Source organism: Caretta caretta, chromosome 28 (genome assembly GCF_965140235.1).
Source record: "Caretta caretta isolate rCarCar2 chromosome 28, rCarCar1.hap1, whole genome shotgun sequence".
Lineage (NCBI taxonomy): Eukaryota > Metazoa > Chordata > Testudines > Cheloniidae > Caretta > Caretta caretta.
The window spans coordinates 11800089-11807630 of NC_134233.1; the positions used below are offsets into that span (position 1 = coordinate 11800089).

The following is a 7542-nucleotide window of genomic DNA, read 5'->3' on the forward strand; positions in this document are numbered from 1 at the left end:
TGCCCCCTGCTATTACAGTCACTGATGTACTGGGGATATGACGGGAAAGGGACTGTCTGAATTATCGAGGCAGGAATTTTACAACAATCTACAGCAACATCACTGGCCACAAACACACTCTCCTCATGCTCCAGCCAGAAGGGAAACGAGCAGGAATTCTTGTTCAGCCCTGGGCACACTTACACAACAGCACAGCAGTGAGTGTGTTGTGGACGCTGGTCTGAGGAAACAATTGGAAACGATCACTCAGTGAGAAAAGAACTAGAGTGTCATGAGAGCGCTCTATAAAGCAAGTAGTTGTGGCTGAGTGGTTAAGGTGGTGGACTCGAAATCCCTTGGGGTTGGTCTCCCTGTGCAGGTTTGAACCCTGCCAACTACGGAGGAAGTTGTGGCTCTTTAGTTTCAGTGCCTGAGCATCCTTGGCCCCAGTGGGAGCCAGGCTACGTCTACACGACAGAGTTATGCTGCTTTAGTTAAAGCGTTTTAATTAAGCCGCTGTTGCATGTCCACACTAGGCTGCTTGTGTCACCGGAGCGCATCCAGGCTAGCAGCTCTTAGATCGCCACAGAGAGCAGTGCATTGTGGGACGCTATCCCACTGTGCAACTGGCCGCAGGGTGCTTTGGGAAGGGTTTGCAATGCTTCGTGGGCAGCCACACGAGGCAGGTTTCTCTATCCCATTGTTCCATGGGCATCCGACTCGATTGCCAGCTGCTTTTCAGCTGCCGTGGGCGTGGTGGGCAGAAAGTGTGTGTGTGTTGGGGACAGAGAGTGTGTGTGTTCGGGGAGCGTGTGTGTTGTGGAAGAGTGAGTGTGTTGGCACGCTGTCCCTAAGTTCAGACAGCTCCTGGAAGCAACCAGTCCTGAGTCAGGGGGAGCGGGACACCCCAGTCCTGAGTCAGGGGGAGGGGGACAGCCCCGACATCAGCCCCCACTTCCCGCACTGGCTCAGCACAGCCCAGCAGTCTCTGTCACATACACACACTCACACACACTGCTGCCTGCCTGGCTGTGTGTCAGAGTGCAGGACGAGGGGGGTTTAGAGGGCCATGGGCCCAGCACTTTTTAGCAGCTCTAAGAACGGACGACGGAGGGGGGAACAAGGTGGAGCCTTGGGGGAAGAGGCGTTCTGTGGGTGTGGCCTCGGAGGGAGGGGTGGCATCAGGGAGAAGGGGCGGTGTGAGATTGGGGCCTCAGGGAGAAGGGGCGGAGTGAGTGAGGGCTGAGGGGAAAGGGGTGTCATGGGGGCGTCACAGTTCGGACGCCGGTGGCCCCCCCACTGTAAGGAAGATTCCACCACCCCTGCTCTGGGTCCTAGGTGTGGTGAATTTGTCAGGTCTGAGACAGGAGTTGCTTGTGAATGACCGTGACCCCTTTGCCAATTGGCACAAATAAGCTTTTGTCACACATTGCGACGGGGCAAGGCAAGACGGCTATAGTAAAGTAGTGAGGAACAGGTATGTTAGCCCCAGGCTAAACAAATCCTTGGTACCATGGTAACCAAACGGCAGTTGTTTCAGGTTAATCAAGACACCTTGGGCCAATTAAGATCCTTCTAGAAAGCAGTGGAGATAGCTAGGTTGATTGGAACACGTGAAGCCCATCAAGGCCTGGCTGGAAATCGTGAAAAGCCTCCCAGTTCGTCAGTGAGGCGCATGTGTCAGGATCTGCAGGAGGAAGCCGTGCTGTTGGAGGAACCAAGCAGTGCAAATCCACATCAGGTGCAAGGAAGGAGGCCCTGAGGTAACAGCGAAGGAGATACTGAGTGGGGGCTGCTGTGGGGAAGCGGCCCAGGGAATTGTACACGTCCTATTTCCCAAAAGTCAGCTACCATAGCTGCTACTATTAGGGTCCCTGGGCTGGAGCCCAGAGTAGAGGGCGGGCCTGGGCTCCCACCTCCCCTCCCCTCCCCTTCCTGATTAATCATGGATACTGGGAAACAGAGATTGTGCGAGGGAGGGTTGCTTTTCCTCACCTCCCTTGCTGGCTTATGATGGCTCAGTAAGCTGTGGCCCTTGCCTCTAGAGAGAGAGAAGGGCTACGTGGAGGGTCACAGTGAGCCTCTGAGGCTAGCAAAATCCACCAGAAAATGTGGGACCCATAGAGACAAGGACAGAGCTTTGTCACAACATGAACAGAGCTATACCCTCACACCCTGATATAATAGAAAGGCCAGCACAAAAAACAGAGAAAGGAACAATAAGATACTAAAATAACAATGGTTGGAACTCTCTGTTTCTCTCAGTCTTTGGGTGGATGGGTACTAAGAGCTGTAGCTACAGTTGAGGAACCAGGCGATCGGACAGCTGGCTCAGCCCTCCATACTAGTACCTCTCTCACATATAGGGAAATGGGTCAAAATTGGAATTCATGTCATGACTCACTTCCCATAGGGGATCAGTCTGTCTCAGGCTCTGTCTACACTTCAAACACTGGAAGTATTCTTCTGACAACCTAACACTGTCTACGCTGGGGCTGAGGTCACATTAACTACTTCTCTCAGTGGAGTGGACTTTTCACACCCCTGAGAGAGGTGGCTACGTCAACATCGCTTTTCAGCATAGACCAGACTTTAGATGGCTTATTGACCTAAAAGGTAATGGACTTCAGCCCTTTCCTTGGTGGTTGAGGACTGCAACTTTCCTACCTGCTGAACACATCCTATGATAGATGACTTTCCTTTGCAAATTAGAGAAGTGGGGAAGTCAGTGACCCTTACAGTCTAAGTGTAAGAACTTGTAAAAACTTCTACAAATTGTCTCTTTGAATAATTTTGCTTTCACTAGAAATAGACTTTGAAACTAAGCAAAATAAGTTCTATTTGAAACACAAAAATTTAAAATCTATACTGGGCCAATATTCACTTATACACTCTCACACACATTCTTCCACCCCAACCATTGGAGTGAGGTTTTCTACCAGAACTCCTTACACTACAGGGGGTAAATTAAAGCAAATTAATTTTTCAAGATCAGCTGTCACTTCCTCTATGACTAACAAAACAAAAAAAAGAGACACTTTGTTTTACAAAGAGATTCAGATTATCACACAATTAGTCTCCTACTCTTTAACCAATCAATTCATTTTCATTGGAAACAGTAACATATTCAAAGAGCTCAAATTCTTGTCATATGAGTTCATTTTCTTTTAATCCCCGTTGCCAACAACTGAACCTTGGCTCTAGTTCTGGTTTGTCCCAACGTAGGTCCCAACCACTTCTGTGAGTTCATATATCGCTGGTTCTTCTGCCATGTGTGTTGGTGGAAGGAGTCTCCTATGTGGGAATGTTTGCATCACGAGGAAAAAAACCTCTCTCTTTTCTCACTTTTTAATCTTTCAAAGTAGGAGGAGGTAAAGGAGAAGGGATGTAAATGCATAAAACACAAGAGAAGACTGTCCTACACTAAAGGCATTTATTGGTATAACTATATTGCTCAGGGGTGTGAAAAATCCAGAGTTGAGCAATGTAGTTACACAGCCCTAACGCCCTGTGTAGATAGCGCTACGTCAGCAGGACATATAGCTTGAGGGGGCTGGACTAATGAAGTCCGACGGGAGAGATCTCTCCCATTGGCTTAGAGCATCTGTAATAGCATGCTACACCAGTGCAGCTACATTGGGGCAGCTGTGCCAACATCAGCTTTATTGTGAAGCTGGAGCATCAGACACATAACCAGAGAATCAGGACTCAACATGCGAGTATCTGGAAGTCTGAAATTGGAACCGGACACGTTCCTTGCCTCATTGGTTACCATCATTTCCACAGCCTGAAAGTCCTTGTTTCTGTGAAAATAGAATGAATTATATTGAAATTAGAATTCATTAAAGAAATGCTACTTGAAGGGTTTGTTGAAATACAGTTGTCAAGAAGAGAAACATTAAGGAGTGTGAGACAATGGGTCCTCAAACTAATTAACTTAGAGCTCCTACTGAGCTGGGAGATTGGTAAACATAAGTATGCAAGTAAGATATGTATGTATATTTGTCAGTTTCTGCTTCCTTTTGTCTCTTATGTTCAATTGGCTTATCTGTATAAATAAGTTAGCTTGAGCCTTTGCAGGGGGCTCACATATCTGGGTGCATTGGCAAAGTGCTTTGCTAATAAACAGAGTGGTCTGACAATTTATGTGAGTCCTGAATCTGACTTTGACATTACCCAATCAGGCACCCAGTTTGGAATCCACGAGGAGGGAATGTCCTTTGAAGCACTCTCTCTCTTTGGATCCAAATGGTGAAGGATGATTGTTCTCAATCTAACCCTGGCATGCTTTGGATCTGTAATCAGTGAATTGTACAAACATTTACGAATACAGACAAACACGGCTGTTCCTCTGAAACCATACAAACAAACAATTTTCCTTGGGTCTTTGGTCACCATAGCTTCTTTTACTGGGATGGAAACCAAGAACGGAGCGTGTACTCATTCAACCCCAGTTCTTTCCAAATCCTTGGCCTTGGTTAGGGTAAATGTACACTTCTCTGAAGTAGAATGCTTTACAAAAGCACTCAAAATCTCAGCAGTGTAAGTGAGGAATGGCTTCCTGAAACATGCCCGGCTTTTCTTTAATTTGGTGGCACAATTCCAGGCAAGGGACTGGATACAGGCCTGTTAGTTATCAGAGCTGGAGTTTCTATTCAAAACTAGCTATTTTTCTGCAGCTATTAGATTTCCAACACTGATTTCATTTCATACACTTTTTTTTAGCACCTACAAAGGATAAATTCAATAAAAAACCCACTTCTATTTCCTCAACATCTGCATCATGAAGGGGACCATTCCCCATGCCATAGAATTAGTTAGGTTATTTAAAAATTTTTTAGTAACCTAGCATCCCCCATAATGGGGGACAAAACAGCCCCCTTGCCAGAAGTGGCTTTACCAATTGATGGAACCTGGGATTTAAACTCCAAATGATCACACGGTGCTTGGGATCCATCTGAATTCCCCTTCCAGGTTTTTGACACTTTCATCTCCAGGCATAGCGACTCTGATATAGAATTAAAGAAGTCAAAGCATCGTCTCCAAGCACAGACAGCTGAGAACGCTTCATCACGTGACACTTTGAGAAGTGGAGGGATAGAATGTGATGAAGATCCCTCCTGTCTGAGCCATGCAGAGTTAACAGGTCTGGAGTGATGGGGAAGGAGGGAATCTCTGAGTCACCCCATCTCCTTCCAGTGTCAGAGGCTGAAATGACACTTCTTTTCCTGCCCTGCTCCTCTTCCTTTAAATATAATTGGGAAAGTTTCCAATATAACTGCTCTTCAGCACAACCCAGAGCAACGTGAGAACAACTGGCAATGATATAATCTGAATCATTGGTGATTCCGAACAATAATTTTGCAATAGGAGGAATGGTATAGATGTGATGCTCTCTGGTTCCTGATAGGAAGGGCACACTCAAATTATTCATGAGACAATGGAGTAGATAGGAAGGACAAATGGGTCCACCTCAAAACAGGGTGAACTGCAAAAGGCAAAAATGGGCCACTCATTTGGACACGCTGAGGGATAACGGTGCTGCAAACAGTTCAAACAACTTTAAAAGTTACTATGTGGGAATCAGGAAAAGTATTAAAGAAAAAAAAGTACGGCTAGCCCTAGAGGTTTTTATGGTGTTGATCTCCTGTGCAGATTCTTGGATGGCTAACATGGGCTGAGTGCCAAGAGAAGGTTTTCCCACACTCACGGCATTCATAGGGCCTCTCTCCTGCGCGGATTCTCTGATGCTTTATAAGGGCTGACTGGTCATATACGTTTTTCCCACACTCAGTGCATGCATTTTTTCGTCTTTCCCCTGAGGATTTCCTGCTGTGTTGTGCTTTCCTTGAGTTCCTTCTGAGTTCCCCGACAGGAAATTAATTTACCCACTTTATCCCTTGGCCGATTTCCCTGCTCTCTCTCTCTGGTCTGTGCTGAATCTCACAGGATTTTCCCTGCTCATGACTCCTGGACACGTTCCTTTCCGATCTCTGTGATAATGCTCTGTGTTTATCCACTTGCCCAGCATCTTCCTGCTGAGAATTCTGCTCCTCTTTCTCACATGCCATCGCATCACCTGCTGCGGTAGAGACAGAAACCTCAAACAGGGATGGAAAGGGGAAGGCCAACGAAAAAAAGTGCTGGAGAGAGGTCAAATAAAAACAGGAACTGAACTCCTCCAAACACTTCCCCTAAATGGGAGAGAGGAGGGGATCAATTCAGCCTTCACATCCCATCAAATTCATGGGGGGAAGGGAGGAAGCTACTGCCTGATGTCTGCTAGGATCTACAGGAAGCCATGAGCTATAGTTACCCTGAGGTTATGACCCCTGCTAGAGACAATAATGAACTGAGTGACCTCCCAAGGGCTTTGTAGGGCATCCCATATGTTTCCTTCAGGCACTTACAGATTCTGAGTTGGTTTCATGTTTCCTCACCTTTGCAGGGAGCTCTCAGGGTCTGTCTTTCCTCTGAACCCTGGAGCTCTGAGACCCATGGCTCTTCCCCTTGTTCCAGCTGGGAAAACACATCAGGTTTGGAAATGGGAAACCCTGCTCAGATGAAAGAAAACAAAGGAGTTCAGGTGATTGCATAAGACTCTGTCATGAAAAAAACAAAACATTCTATTAATTTAACTTCAGTGCTTAGTGTGACCTGGTGTGCCTTGGGGAGTCCTGACTGAAAATGCTAAGGTCAGGGCAGGCTAAAAAAGGGAGAGAAGATGCTCCCAGAACTGATGGCTAACACTGAAGTTAAAATCACCAACCACTCACAAACTATGCTTCTGATCCCCCACAGTGGTTATTGAGAAGCTGAAAAAGATCACACAGCCCCCTTTATTGCATTCCAGTTCTCTGACTCCCAGTTTCCACGGTACACATCTGATGAAGTGAGCTGTGGCTCACGAAAGCTCATGCTCAAATAAATTGGTTAGTCTCTAAGGTGCCACAAGTACTCCTTTTCTTTTTGCGAATACAGACTAACACGGCTGTTCCTCTGAAATATGTTCGGTACAGTGAGAGCTTATTTAAAAATTCTGGTCACAGAAACACAATGTTCTGACCCCAAAGGGTCAGCCATATTACCAGGTCAGCACAGGTTTGAATCATAGAATCTCAGGGTTGGAAGGGACCTCAGGAGGTCATCTAGTCCAACCCCCTGCTCAAAGCAGGACCAATCCCCAATTAAATCATCCCAGCCAGGGCTTTGTCAAGCCTGACCTTAAAAAAAAGGTTTGGATCTTACCCAAAATACCAGGCTGCCAGCCAATCCTTTAGCCTCTAAACTAAAGGAAAGAAGGAAAGGTCAGATACATTCAGAAATCTATAGATCGGGTTCTTCACAGTATTGGTGAGTTCCTGGCTTGAAAGTCCGTCTGCAACACATCCACAGCTTGGATGGGTCATTCAGTCCTTTGTTCAAGGCTTCAGTTTGCAGAGAAGTTGCTCCAGAGGTAGGAAGAGGGATTGAAGAGAAAATGAAGATGATGCAGCTGCCCTTTCTATTCCCTTTGCCTTGTGGCTTGTACTTCCTGTGTCCCAAACACAAGCTTCACAGCAC

At 46.5% G+C, this 7542-nt stretch overlaps 1 non-coding gene across 1 annotated transcript; it reads left to right on the forward strand.

Moving 5' to 3' along the window:
• Positions 1–293: 293 nt before the first annotated feature.
• Positions 294–379, forward strand: TRNAS-CGA (transfer RNA serine (anticodon CGA)). The gene has a single exon. It is a non-coding gene; the product is annotated as a tRNA-Ser (tRNA).
• The last annotated feature ends 7163 nt before the right edge of the window (positions 380–7542 follow it).